The following is a 15,350-nucleotide window of genomic DNA, read 5'->3' as shown; positions in this document are numbered from 1 at the left end:
ATGGTCACCAGTAGAACACTTCAGACCCCCCTTCCAGGGTTTTCTCTACACACCCGCTTTAGACCTTTAGGCCCATCCCAGCCCACCTCTCCCAGGCCTGCTGCCACCGATAGAAGCTCCTCTACCCCAGGATCCAGAGTCCCGAAACCAGCCTGGCGCACGTGGTGGTGGGCGGGGGAAGGGGATCTGTAACCCCTCTGGCTGTACCCAGAGCCACTCTCCATAAACCTAGCTCAGAAGTCTGTTCTTCTGGGAAAACATTTTAATTTGTTCCATTTAAAAAATAAACTTCCTGTGGCACCCACCTGCCCTGGTGCTAATAAGCCTGCCTCTGTTCACACATGGAGGTAGTCCAGGCTGCTTACCTCCGAGGGCTCAGCTCCTGCCAGCCCATAAGCCCACAGTGAGCTCTGATCCATCTCCCTAAAAGGCTCACAGTCTTTTCCAGAACACAAGAAACAAATCTTGAGATCCTTTACTGCCTCCACACTCCTATTATTTCCTCATTATCTAGGGATTGCAGCGGCTCTGGATATGTCATTTCTAAGCTTAACGCAGAACTTCACCCAATTTTCATCTTAAACTCTTCAAACAGCTTTATCTTGTATAAAAATGATATGAAAGATGTCAAGATTACTTGCTGATTCAGGAGATCATTTACCAAAAGTGAACTTCTGTAATGTTTCTGTCTGTCCATGGTTTAAAAAAAAAAAAAAGAAAAGAAAAAAACTCTTTTTTTTTTTTCCTTCTGAGCAAAGGCTAATGACACTGCAAAAGCAGCTCATGGTCAGAAGGGCATGATTGTAATACCAGCGGTTTCCTTCCTGCAGATCGGGCCTCTGCTTGACTTTGAGTCTTATCTCATGCTCGGTGGTCTCAAAGGAGGTAGACCAGAAGGCTACACGGCATCCTGCCCAGTGTATGAGAAGCAGTAGCTGAACTTGACCCAGTGCTAGGGAAGACACATGCATTGTTTTCACTGGTTCATGGGTAGCCACAAAGGCAAAAGCATATTTCAATGTTGAGGTCCATCTTAACTAATAACTGTCTCTCTGACAACCCCTTTACAATCCCAAATTCAGGAAAGAGATCAAGTACATTAACACAGGTCAAATATCTGTCTGCACTGAGCACACAGTAAGTGCTTAATTAATATGCATTCCCTTCCTTTTGTGTTATAATCTGCATCAAATCTATTTGACATAGATTTGATATATTCTTACCAGAAAGGAATTCAACTTCTTGTCTTGTGGTTTCCATAATCAAATTTTGAAGAAAGAATATACATAAATTCTCTAGCTGTCATTATTACTACTGTCCTCATCATCATTTTCATGTTAATCCTGTATCCTAAAACATTTCTCAATGAGAAACGGAGCTTTTCCCTCAGAATTCCCTTTCCTTTTAATAATGCCTGGGTAGAGCTTTTAATCAATACTAAAAATGAAACCTCAGCTTTCTGCAGGCCTTGATATCACAGGAGTCATTGACAAATTCACCGCATTCCTGGTGATTCCCCAGCATTATTCAGAAATGCCAATTATAATAGTTTCCTCTGAAATCCTGCTGTCTGGGAGAAACTCGCAAATATCTTAGTTTCCTTGGCAATGCCTATGGATTTCTCTACATCACACAGGGAGATTAAATAAGGCCTCCAGAGAGTGTATGCTACCTCTAGCTTTTGGTCAGCCATGAAGACACTCTCCAGGGACCCCATTAAAAGAGGCAGTGTGCTAAAGCACGGAGCTCAGCTGCCTGATATCGAGTGGCAGTCTACTTAGCCTATCTAGTACTTGCCCTGTAATCTGAATTCTGTCCTACAAGGGACAGCATTCCTGCGACAGCCTCATCTCTATCGCTCCCCTGTGACTCCCAGAAGTGGCTCTGTTTGCCCTCAGCATCTCTTTGAACCAATTGAAAGGATGACATCATGACTCTTCCCTTTGTCTCTCCAAGTAACCATTTTCAAAGCTGCTTATTTCTTTTTCCATTCGACATGAAAGGAAAAACAAGTGCTATTTAAAAGACCTGTTGAACAGGTAATAAAACCTGTGACTCATGAAATCCAACCACAGTTTCCCAAGGCCTCCTGAAGTCTGAACAGTTAGACGCAGTAAAACAGCTTGACTGTCTTGAACCACCCTTGATTGTTCTTTAATAGAGCAAGACACTCCTCAGACTCCCTGATTACATTATACGGAAAGATTGCATTAAGTGCATCCTATATTTTTGGACACCTGGTAACCTCTAAAACAGTGGCACCTTTGATGACATGTAAAGAACTTGTATCTTACATGTTCTCACACAGCATTCTAAGTAATTACAAAATGCTCATCACATGGCAAGTGGAGGGATGAAGATGGCTGACCCTGATCACTGTGGCTTTGGGAGTCCAGCTCACCTTTCTAGGCCTGGCCCTTAATTCTTCTGACCATTCTCATAAGTGTGGTAAATCATCACAACAGAGCTCCAGGCCGTAAGCATTCTTATTTTTTGCCACTATGTTGCTGTGATCCGGGAGAAGTAAGCATGCTATAATTTCAGAAACTAGACCTACGTCAAGTAACTAGACCTACATGAACTAGACCTATGTAAAGAACATCCAGCTGGTCTAGTGGCTCACACTTAGCATCACAGCACTTTGGGAGGCTGAGCTCAGCAGGAGGATAGCTTGAGGCCAGAAGTTCAAGACCAACCTGGGCAATATAGTAAGACCCCCCTCCCCCATCTCTGCAAAAAAAATTAGAAATTAGCTATTAGCTGGACATGGTGGTGCACATCTGTAGTCCCTATACTGGGACGCTGAGGTGGGAGGATCTCCTGAGCCCAGGAGATCAAGGCTGCAGTGAGCTGTTGTTGCACCATCGACCTCTGGCCTGAGCAACACAGTGAGACCCTGTCTCAAAAGGCAAAAGAAAGAAGGAAAGAGAGAGAGAGAGACAGATAAGGAAGGAAGGAAGGAGAAGAAAAAATAAAGAAAAAATAAAGAGTCTAGACTTTGAGGACAATTCCTATTGGTTCCTTCGTGCCTTTAGTATGGATCTCTGAAGGACCTGGGTTATTTCTCTTAGTCTGGAATCATTTTTCTTGGCTCCCAAAAAAGATTAAGTTCACTCTTTCCTAGTTTGATTTACGCTCCTTTAGATGCCCAAGAAATCTACTCTCACTCTCATTTTAAACTGATCTCTTGTGGTTTCTGCTTGCTGATATCACATGGCATCTGGCATGTGCACAGTAATAACTTTGGAATGAGCGAGGCCATAATGTCCATCAACTAGCAGGACACACAAAGAGGGGTTATGTGACCCATCTACCATGAGGATAAAAATGCTCATTTTCATGCCAGAAACAGAGACTGATAGAGTGATGACTCCAAATGATGTAAACTGTCAGAGAACGGGAAAATCGAAGGGAGCTGAAGAATTCTAGAATGGTTTTATTAAAGTATAGATTTAAGAGAATTAGATCATATTTGGATGAGTGAAAAGCAGATAAGGGAAACCAAGGGAAGAGAAATTAAAAAACTACAGAGAAGCAAAAAGAGTTTGAAAACTAGTTCCGCAGCTCACTTGGTATCTACCTTTGGAAACTTAACTTCTGTTATCCTTGTTTCCATTGTCTCTTGAATAAAAACAGTAATGCTTCCATTATGGGGAGTTTCAAGTAGTTAAATAAGATTATATTGGTCTAGTCTCATCTTGCTATAAAGAAACACCTGAGACTGCGTAATTCATAAAGACAAGGGGTTTCATTGGCTCATGGCTCCTCAGGCTGTTTGGGAAGCATGGCAGCTTCTACTCCCGGGGGCCTCTGGGAGTTTTTCCTCATGGCGCAATGTAAAGTGGGAGCAAGCGTCTGTCAGGCCTCTGAGCCCCAGCCAAGCCATCGCATCCCCTGTGACTTGCACGTATAAGCCCAGATGGCCTGAAGTAACTGAAGAATCACAAAAGAAGTGCAAATGCCCTGCCTCGCCTTAACTGATGACATTCCAACACAAAAGAAGTGAAAATGGCCAGTCCTTGCCTTAAGCAATCATATTATCTTGTGAAATTCCTTTTCCTGGCTCATCCTGGCTCAAAAAGCTCCCCCACTGAGCACCTTGTGACCCCCACTCCTGCCCGCCAGAGAACAACCCCCTTTGACTGTAATTTTCCTTTACCTACCCAAATCCTATAAAACAGCCCCACCCTTATCTCCCTTCACTGACTCTCTTTTCAGACTCAGCCCGCCTGCACCCAGGTGATTAAAAAGCTTTATTGCTCACACTAAAGCCTGTTTGGTGGTCTCTTCACACGGACGCGCATGACAGTGTCTTACATGGCAAAAGCAGAACCAAGAGGGAGGGGGAGGAGCTAAATGCTTTTAAACAATGAGATCTCATGAGAATTCAGTCATTCTACCAAGACTGAGGGTGTTAATCCATCAGAAACTGAAACCGGGTACCTGGTCCAATCACCTCCCACCAGGCGCCACCTCCAACATTAGGGATTACAGTTCCACCTGAGATTTGGCAGACCCAAACCATATCACAGATGATTTAGGGACAATTTAGCACAGTGTCTGATCCTAATAATCCATCAGTAGTCATTATGATCGTTGCCACTGCTATTGTTTTTATTAACAGGTATAGTGTCATTTAGACAATGAACACAACCACCCTGATGGTTTAAAGTTGCAAATGGACCACAGAAGGAAATAAAACCAGTGAGGTAACCTGAATGTGAAGGCACTTGAACATGATTTTGAATACACAAAATTGATTCTGTAAGCAAAGACTCATTATATATTCCTGAGAAAGAAGTAAATACTGTGTTTACCTTGTTTTTCAAAAAAGAAGTGAACTTTATGGCACTGAATGAAGGGAAAACGTCGTACATTATCTGAATACCTGCTACGTGTAGGCTGTTTTGACACACATTATCATATTTATTTTCCCATGAGATAGGAGCTAGAATAAGAACTAAAATTAGATCCAAACATGTATGAATCCAAACCCAATTTCTTTTTAACTGACAATGATGCTGCCTCCCCGCCTGAAGGTTACTTAGATTGAAACTTGTACCAATTGATGTGGTAACAAGCTAGAAAAAGGATCAGCAAGCGGCAGCCCACAGGCCAAATCCAGTTTGTAAATAAAACGTTATTGGAACACACCCCTGTTCCACATTGGCCATGGCGGCCTTTGTGCATCATCAATGACCTGAAATGCACATATGCATATCTTCGTATTACAGTTAGGTTTCTGTGTCTATTCCCCTGTTAGAGTGTAAGCTCCTTGAGGGTAGGACTGTGCCACATTCACCGTTTCCCACCTGTACTACTGAGCACTACTTGTTACACTACACACTTAATACATACTAAAAGTAGATATTACGTACATATGTAATACATTGTTTTAAAAAAAAAATACAGGAATAGCCTCTGAGATTAAATAGCCTGGGTATATTTTGATTTCAGATAATAAATAATATAAAGTCATATTTATATTAACATAAAGATATTTACTTTCTTATTTCCTATTTTATTTGAAGTAAAACTAACAAAATTTTAAATTGAACTACTTGGTACATTTGGTCTTGCCTAGAATTTTTTGCAGTATCTTAATAGTGGAAGACATACATTTAAAATCACTCGATGTACACTGGGCCAGGTATCTTGCTGTTCTTACTAAACAACAATAAAGATAAGGGCAAAGCCATAAGTCATGATGAAGATTTCCTCTGCGAAGCTGTAACAACCGCACCCCCGTGATGGCAACCCATTCTTGGTTAGCATGCAAAGCCAGACACATCCTTTATTTACAATGTTATCAACACAAGTGAAAAATACATTGACAAGTTTCACATTTAGTTGTATAACTCCCTCATTTTCCACAGTGTTTAACACTTTACTAATTGTATTTAACAGTTTTATTGCATCTGAGAATTCTAAACTTTCATTTAATTTTTATGATTTTGCTGCTTATAACTTCTGAAAACCTAACATGACATATTTGTTCATATTCTTACACATTGGCCAAAGACTTCAGATAAAATGTTTATAAACTGCAAAACATTTGGAAAAAGCTTTTTTTTGGTTTTTGTTTTTGTTTTTAGTAAAACTATCACTGAGTGCCCAGAGAAGTCAAATTTTACAAATTACTTAGCAAGAAAATCTACAAGTCTCTTCTAATTCTTCTGGCAAGGCCATGAAAATATACTCTTTATTCTTGAAGGGGGCGGGGGAAGAACATAGACCTTTCAGGCTGGGAAATCACTTTTCTTGATTTTTCTTGGAGGAAGATGTAAGAAGATATTTAAAGGCTTGGAAAAAGACCATAATTTCAAAGAAAAAAAACCATAACTTCAAGGATTGTTGGAAAATATAGGTCTGTTTGCATAAAGGCCCAGTGAACTCACTGGGAGCCCCTACCTCCTCCTGTGAGGTTCAGCCTTGTCAGAATACCTCTGCTGATGTAACCTTGCAGAGAGAATACTGGAGATCCCCGAGGAAAGAAGCGGCCCTTGGGGAAGAGGTGGAGAACGCTGACTTGCGCTGGCGTCTGGCATAGGGGTCAGACCCTATGCATAGGGGTTAGATCCTGCAGGAAGCTGCCACTGTTCACCGTGGGGCTGAGGCTGAGATACCTCCCTGATGTGGACATCCTGAAATCTTGGCCATGCCTTCAGGAGACCACTGCAAATCTAATAAAAGTCAGAAATATTGGAGGCCCAGGCCAATGGAGATGTAGAGTGAACCCACTAGACATAACACGACCTACTCCACTTCTTCCTTTCAAACCTGGCACACAGAGAAGCTACTGTTCAACCTGGGATGTACTATATGTCTTGTCACCAGATGTGTCCCTGCAGTGGACAGTGCAACAACTAGAGTGACCAGGTCATTCCTATTTCAATAGTAGCAGAAACTCCAATTGAAGAAAACTGAACTTCCTGGTGGTGTGAGCAAGACTTTGGGTTTTCTCTGCTCTAGGTGCTAAGTACCCAGTTCTGATTCCTTGGGTTAACCAAGTACCCCAGAGAGAGAGAGATGGATGGATGGATGGAGGACGAGAGAAGGGAGGGAGAACACTAAGGGAAAGAAAGTCAACCTCACAGTAAGTGAGATGGACTCTAGAAATCATTTAATTTGAATGTTAGAGGAAGCTGAATTATTTCCATTGTCTTAGTCTGTTTCAGTATAAATTTATTTCTCACAGTTCTGGAGGCTGGCAGGTCCAAGGTTAGGGTCCTGGGAGGTCCATTGTCTGCTGAGGGCTGCTCTTTGCTTTCCAGATGGCACCTCATTGCTGCATCCTCACACGGTGGAGAGGCAAATCCTATGTTTTTATATGGTAGAAGGTGAAGGAGCAAGAAGGGGCAAACTCACTCCTTCAAACCCTTTAATAAGGGCCTAATACCATTCATGAGGGCTTTACTCTCATGATTTAATCACCTCCTAAAGGCCCTGCTTCTTAATACTACCACATTGGTGATTAAGTTTCAGCATATAAATTTTGTGGGACAAATTCATACCAGACCATAAACACACAGGGTAAGGTATATCTTCTCTAAAAGTAAGCACCTAGCCGGGCGCGGTGGCTCACGCCTGTAATCCCAGCACTTTGGGAGGCTGAGGCGGGCGGATCACGAGGTCAGGACATTGAGACCATCCTGGCTAACGGTGAAACCCGTCTCTACTAAAATACAAAAAAATTAGCCAGGCGGTGGCGCCTGTAGTCCCAGCTACTCGGGAGACTGAGGCAGGAGAATGCGTGAACCCGGGGCGGAGCTTGCTGTGAGCGAGATGAGACCACTGCACTCAGCCTGGGCTGCAGGCAAGACTCCCGTCTCAAAAAAAAAAAGTAAGCACCTAAAAATCTGTAATAAAAACAATCCAGTAGGTTTTGACACAGAGCCAAGAATTTTAGCAATGATACCCTACAAGGTTCCATTTTGGTATCTCCAAGAATTTCTCTCTGCTCAGTGGAATACTCTATCCACCCCTCAGGCTGATGACTGATACCTCAATCTATACCATGAGGTCTACATTCCTCTAGCAATCATCATTTTTCTGTAATTAGCACTTTGTGATTTATAAACTTGCAAATTATTTATAACCTCACTTCATCTCCATAAGAACCCAATGGGAACATATTATTTCTCCCCTCATGCAGATGAATAAGCTAAGTTCACCGGTGGGGGAGTCTGGACTCAAACTCACCTCTAGTGTATGTGATACAGCACAGACATGCTGGAAGCCCTGACAAATGGGAAAATAATAATCCATACACACCATAACTTCATGCATTTAGGCTATCAGTTAAAAAAGCAGGCCTTTTTAAAGTGACAAAAGAAAGAGTAGGCATCTGTGGATAGGCCACTGGGAGACAACAAATGGGAAAAGATCGCAGATCGGAAAGGCTGGACGCAGTAGCAGCTACACAGTGCTCCAGCAAGGGCTTCCAAACTGAACCTGATTGGCAGGAAGGCAGGCTGCTTTCCATTCAGCATGGGATTGTTTTCCCTTTTTGACAGCTCAGTGACCAATTGCTTAAATAGAATGAATGAATGAATGAATGAATGAATGAATGAATGAATGAAGGTGGAACAATTAGCGAACCTCAGACATCCATGGAGGACTAAGAAGCTTCCTTCATTTCAACTAATATCTCCATCTTGATCTGTCAGCATTAAGAAAAGAGAAAGATTATCCATTCAAAGGCAGCTGCCATCCAATTAACACTTGATTCCAAGTAATGAATCATCCACAGATTTTATTGACAACCTGTAGGACATTATCTTTCCAGTGGCACTTGGCATGACCTTTACCTCCCAATGGCTTAAAAGAGGTTGAAGTACCGCAATTCCGAGGCCCCCACAATCCCCGCGCATGACACATCCCACTAATGCAAGGGAGTGCTGAGCCCAGGATGGAAAGGGCACGCTTCGCTTGAACAACAATTACTGTTGATTAAGTATCATCCAACAGCTCATGGATATACAATCTATTTTTAACATGCATATTTGAAATCCAGTTGAACTGGATTTCCTTTCTCAAGAGTTCATTATTGCTACCTTTTTTTTCCAGAGAAAAATCAAATGTTCTATAATGCATTTTGTGTAGAACACTGTTCTAACACCACAGAAAATTCCGTTAAATGTCAGAAGAATTTAAAGCCTTGTTGTTGAAAATCACAGGCTCAGGATGTTACGAGTATTTAGATCTTTGGAAACTTTAATAACCAATGAGTGTGAAAATCTTTTAGAAGCTCCTATTTGGCTGTAGAATACGATATGATCACCAGTTTATTAAAAGAAACCAGTAATTATGCATGTGAAACAAGGGAGCAATTTGGAATGCTTTTACTTCGGTATCACATAAGCATTTATTCTCATACATTCTCATGTATTTCAAGAATATTAGCATTTCTTCTCATTCATTCATTCACTATACTAAACAGAAATGTCTATAGGGATGTGAAATAACTGAAAGAAAAACAAGGTATTGTAAAAGATAAACAGAGGCCAAATTTTAATGTAGAGGTGGATGATTGAGAAGACATCAGAAGACATTCAACACAGGCTCAACACAGGCTCAACGCACATATGAGCTCACACACACGTAAGTGCATGCCTACACAGAGATACATGCATGACACACACACGTGTGTATGCTTGTGCACACACGCCACATAGAGATATCTAACATTAAAGAATAGAAACCTAAGAGAACATTTTGCCTTCCAGTTAAACATTTAATTATTTCAGAAACATTCCTATCCCTAACAAGTATTCATGTTTTCTTCCAGGAATATTCTAAGCCTCACTAACTACTGCCTTTCCTAGTCCTGCAATAGTAATAGTCTGGATGTATGGAGCCTGATGGTGCAGACAGTAAAAGAGTCAACTAAGAGCTATTGTGGAGACTAGATAATTAATCTCAAAAGTAGTAAGACCAACAAGCTGGGAAAGAATATAATCTGGGGGAAAGACTTTTGAACTTTATGCAAGAGATGCTACGAAAACGTAGAGATGGTAACATAACCCCGAACCTGATGTCCACACTGACTGATTTAACTAAAAACTATGTTACGTACCAAGTATCATGTATTTGCCAGGCCCCTACTTGGCATTTAGGACAGAGGAATGAGCACGCACAGTCTTACTCTTGCAGAGCTCATATTGAAGTGAAATAAACCACTAAACACAACACAAAGAATAACCCTAATGAAACTCTAGCCAACAATCATAAATATTCAATAGATCTGATTTTTATCTTATGTAATATATGTAAATTCAACAGTATAATTAATCGGAGAAAGCTGTATAAAGGTGGTAAATTTCCAATCAAATTTTGAAGAAGAAAAGAGAGAGGATTTGGTAGGCAAAGTCGGGGTAGCTAAGTCCGGAAAAGTCTCCAAAAATGCAACATTAGAGAAGCAAGACAGTTTGAGTGGTATGCAAAAGGTAACTATATAAAGCTGATTTCTTGAGTTAAATACATAATCAAAAATTTAAGAGGAGATGTAAGAGGAATGAAAGCTCAGTTCACAAAAAGACCACTTGCTTAATGTGTCCCAAATCTCTGTCCTTATTTCTGGAATAATTATTGATGTATTTGACAATAAGGTACAGAGAAAGGACCCGGGCTTTAGAATTCATTTAGTAAATATGACCTTGGAGAGATAACTTCACCTCTCCTTCCCACATATGAAACATAGACAAAACTTTTCTAATTGATGAGATACCTTTGAGAATTAAATAAAACATGGAAAGGGCCTAGCATAACGCGTGATGCCCACGAGACACTAAACAAATGTTAGTTCATTTAGTTCCTCAGGGTGAGTTCCCCCTGCAGTTTGGTACAGGAGATTCTTACAGTCTGATACTATTAACCTATCATAAAGCACTAGAACATAATGATGTTCGACGAGAGGAGGTTTATGTTCAGGATTCACACCACCCTAATATGAGAAACACAGATTATCCCCCAACTCCTGGGAGCCATGCAGGACTCTTGCTTTTTGCAGCTGTCAGTAGCTTCATTCCCCCTTCAACACCATGCCTTCCCCTACTGTGTCCCTGGAGGGAAGAGAAGTAGAGGGGCGAAGTTTCTAAGCCAAGCTCACCCCGGGCGGAAGCTGGGGCCCATCGTGCTTACGTGAAAGTCTAAAGGCGGCCATTGTGGTCTCCTCTCCCCTCCTCCCCAGGATGGAGCACAATGTTTGCTTTGCAGCTGTGCAGGACTTTAACGAGACATTTGCTGTCCAGGTGCAACCTCTTGAGCTCAGGTGTTTGATATCTCCAAAAATGGGGGTGTCCTTCCATGAGGAAAGAAAGCTGCTTGTCTCAGTAAACGACACATCACCACCATAGTAATGCGTTAGAAACTGCAGTGTGAGAAGCAGAGTCTTCAAAATAGGAGAGAATAATTTATGGACAGGAATGACAAGATAATGAAATAATTCAGATCGACTCTGCTTTTCCCTGTACTTATGAATATCATATGCAGTATTTTCATGTAATAAAAACCCCAGAACATAGAGCTAAAACTAAAATACAAGTCCATTTCATTAGGGCATATTAAATCCAATTCAATAGACATTTATTAGACAAAGCATTATTGAGCATCTATTATATGTTTCTATTCAACCTGTGTATTACTAATAGATTCCCTGATTTAATACTTCTTTTGCCTTATATATTAAGTGTTCACACTATTGAACTCTTCTTAATTGGCCTTCTTTCACAGTCACAATTAAGAGGTTTTTATGAATTGAGTGTTTCTCCACAATGAAGTTGGATTTAGCTACTTCACCAATACTTGCTTCATCAAATATGCAGGCAATCAACCACACCCTTTCTCGAAAGGTTAACATCTGTTGTAAGTAGAGATGCTTCTCCCAAATCTCTACTGACCAAATTCCTGCCCATTTATCCCAGATGGTTTTTGGTCACAGACTAACGTGGTAGAAAATTTAGTGAGATGCGCTCCTCTCTTCCACCCATCCATCCGTGCATTCATTTGAGCAATATTGATTGAATGCCGATTCACAGGACAGGCTCCCTGGTGGGGACTGGGTCTGACCTGCACAGAGTTGAAAGCTGTGTTTCTGGAAGGGTGCATGGTGTTGTAGACAGGGGGATTTCATGAGGTTCTAGGTAAGTGTGGCAGCCCCACACGGGAAGGATAGATGGAGTGGAGTTGTAGAGGATGTGTCAGCCTGTGTGTTCACATGGAGGTTTTTATCACAGCCTCCAGAACTTGTGAAAGTAGCTGAAATCCTTCAGATCCTTTGTTGCCTTGTGGATAATAATAGCACCTTCACAGCATTGACGTGAAAAGGCATAAAATAATGCAAATGAAGCACACAGTACCAGGCATGTAAGTGCTCGGTAAATGTTAGCTACTGCTCTTCTGTCTAGATGTTTCAGCTGAGGATTTGATATTTTTTAAGACCCGGTACTGGAATGACAACTGCCAGGCTTCCGTCAGCTGCCACTGTTCATAGTAAGCGCACACAGGGTTCTTCTCTGCTACAGCACCGATTAAAAATAGATTTTAATTCCCCACAGGACAAAATGAAATCTGTGCACCTGTGCTTCCCATTTCTCTAGGTAAACCCTGTCAGCTTCCTGACAATATGCTCATCGAACAAGTTCTAGTTGCTACCTAGGCTCACAGTGTCTGCAAAGATGAAAGGAACTCAGGAATCATTCCCCCTGGAGGAGAGAGCCTTGCTCATTAGACAGGAGTTATGAATTAACTTTTACTACAATTGTCATAAACCTACTTTATTAGTTCTAAGAAATCAGTTGCAATTAAAACTATAAAAAGTCTCCAAAGAACCAGAAGAGAGCCTGCCTGGTATCAAAGCTTTGCCCAGTGGAAACTCCTTGGGGAGCTGGGGGACATGGGGAGCACCGGCTCACCCTAATGGGCATTGCAGCCCCACCTCATCTTTGGACGTTGGGCTCCTTATTCTAAAACTAGAATGTCCTTGGCACTTCTGGGCATTTTATGTCCTGTGCTTATATCTCTCTCCTGTGAATTCTGGGTGTGTTTTCTTAATTTACAGAGACCATTTAAAAACTCTTAACATGTAATGATTTTGTCAGCCTCCACCTAATGATTAGTGGAGTGGGGAAATAGTTCGACGATATTTCTATGGTTCATTAGGAACCAAATATTCCAGACTCTCAGACTAGATTCCAAATGCCCTAAGAGGGAATCAAGTCATTTTCAGCCTTCCACTCCACAGACATACGCATATCACCTGCGAATGAATATTCAGTAGTAAATGAATGAACCAAAGAACATGTGGCACATTTGTGCTCCTGCGCTGAGAAACTGGCAGTCAGGATTGGGAGATGGGTCTTGGCCATGGTGCACTGTGGCGTCCACTGCTCTCCAGGCAAAATATGACCTCAGGCGGATTCCCATGCAGGCTCTGAATGGCAGGCGCCCTGAAGGGCGAGTCTGGGGAGCTGGAGGGAAGCAGATGAGGCACGAGGGTCCAGTCATGTGGCCCTAGATTGCAGGCTGCATGCGGGAATAGAGGAGAAAGGCTGAACCTTCAAGACCAGAAAGGCACCCTCTTCCCTCCCGTGGACTGTTTGCTTCACGGCCCCATAACGCAGCACAAATGTAGCTATTCCCCAAAATTCCCTTCTCCTCCTCCTCCTTCTTTTCCTCCATCATTCTCTCAGAAATCTCTTCTACTCCTACATATTCAACTTCCAACATAATGTCACAATGAACAACACAAGTCCTAGTGCCAGACTGCTCTGCGGCTCTCACCTGTGTCACCATAGGCAAGTAATCTGAAATCTCTGCCTCCATTTCCTCGCCTTGAAAATAGGAGTAATAATAGTACCTCCTTACGCGAGATTGTTGCAAGTACAAAGGAATCAGTACACACATGGTGCTAAGAATATTGCCTGCATTAGTATTGGACATTTAAAAATCACGACTGTTGTTTCTGAGAGCAGACGAGTCTCAAATTCTCATCTATAAATCCCACCTTCTCATCTATAAATTCGCATCTATAAATCCCACACTTCTGCTCCTGCCATAGCCCTGAAGAGCAGTCCAATGTGACCTACTCTGATGCCCTTCTCTGCTCCCCAAGTTCCTCCCACACATCCATGTACTCTAGAAATCAGCAGTTTTCTACATTCCATGAAAATAAGCTGCTCATCCCCGCCCCTCCTGGCAGAGGCAGGAACCAGAAACCACGCCCCCACAGAAATCAGCATAAACACTTTGTTTCTTAACCCCTTCCCAGGGCTGATGTCTCCTCTCCTCAGGCGGGGCAGGGGGAGAGTGCATGTGTGTTTCTGTGTGTGCATATGTGTGTGCATTTGTGTGTGTGCATGTGTGTTTATGTATTTGTGCATTTGTGTATTTATGTGTGTGTGCATGTGTGTGTGGGGGGGAGCAGGGGGTGCACGTGTATTTGTGTGTGTGCATGTGTATGTGCGTTTGTATGCGTGTGTGTTTGTGTGTGTGCATGTATGTTTATGTGTTTGTGCTTTTTTGTGTGCATGTGTATTTATGTGTGCGTGCATGCACGTGTTTGTGCGTGTGCGTTTGGGTTTGTGTGCATGTGTGTTTATGTGTGTGTGTGTATGTGTGTGCATGTACTCCGTGTTCTCCCTCTCCTCGCCAAGCAGCAAAGCAAATTCTTTGAGTTCCTCCTGGTCCTTGAGCTGTCCCAGGAGTCCCAAGTCCCCTTAATACCGTGACTCTTCCTAACATCATGAGCTCCTTATGAAGAATTCTGGGATTATGGTAAAAAAAAAAAAAAAATTCTTCATTTTGTGGAACAGTGTATCTCCTTCTAGCACTCTGGGGCTAGTTACAATTTTCCCCTCCTAGATACCAGCATAACATAGCTGCATTGTGACAGGACTGGCTCACCTGGCACAAAGTTACCAACTGATACAGAGCTCTCCCCAAGGCTCTGAACTGCCCCATTTGTTGTTGGCTCTGTCTGCAATACCTCTTTCCCTCCTCATATCCTGGTCAATTTCTATTTGTTCTACCATCTTCCCTCCTTTGGTTGTGAGGCTATTCCAGAGCTTCTCTAGAGAAAACTCTGCTGCTCTCTGGACCACAACATACTGCTGCCCAAGTTGTTCACTGCGCAATTCTCGCCGGTGTCATTACCATAGCCATTCACATTGGAATCTACGTGTACAAAACGCTCTGGGTGTGGCTATTCATCAGCATCAGCCTCTGTGGCCTGATGCTCTTTCTTTTGTCCCTCCTCAGCAAAGCGCACTCCTGTTTTTCTGTTAACTTCTTTCCTGCTTGCCTCGCCCTTGCTGAACTTGGTGCCTCTGAGGAGCAGGGGGCATGCCTTC

The sequence above is a fragment of the Papio anubis genome, chromosome 6 (assembly GCF_008728515.1).
Source record: "Papio anubis isolate 15944 chromosome 6, Panubis1.0, whole genome shotgun sequence".
NCBI lineage: Eukaryota > Metazoa > Chordata > Mammalia > Primates > Cercopithecidae > Papio > Papio anubis.
Note: the sequence above shows the minus strand (reverse complement) of the source record.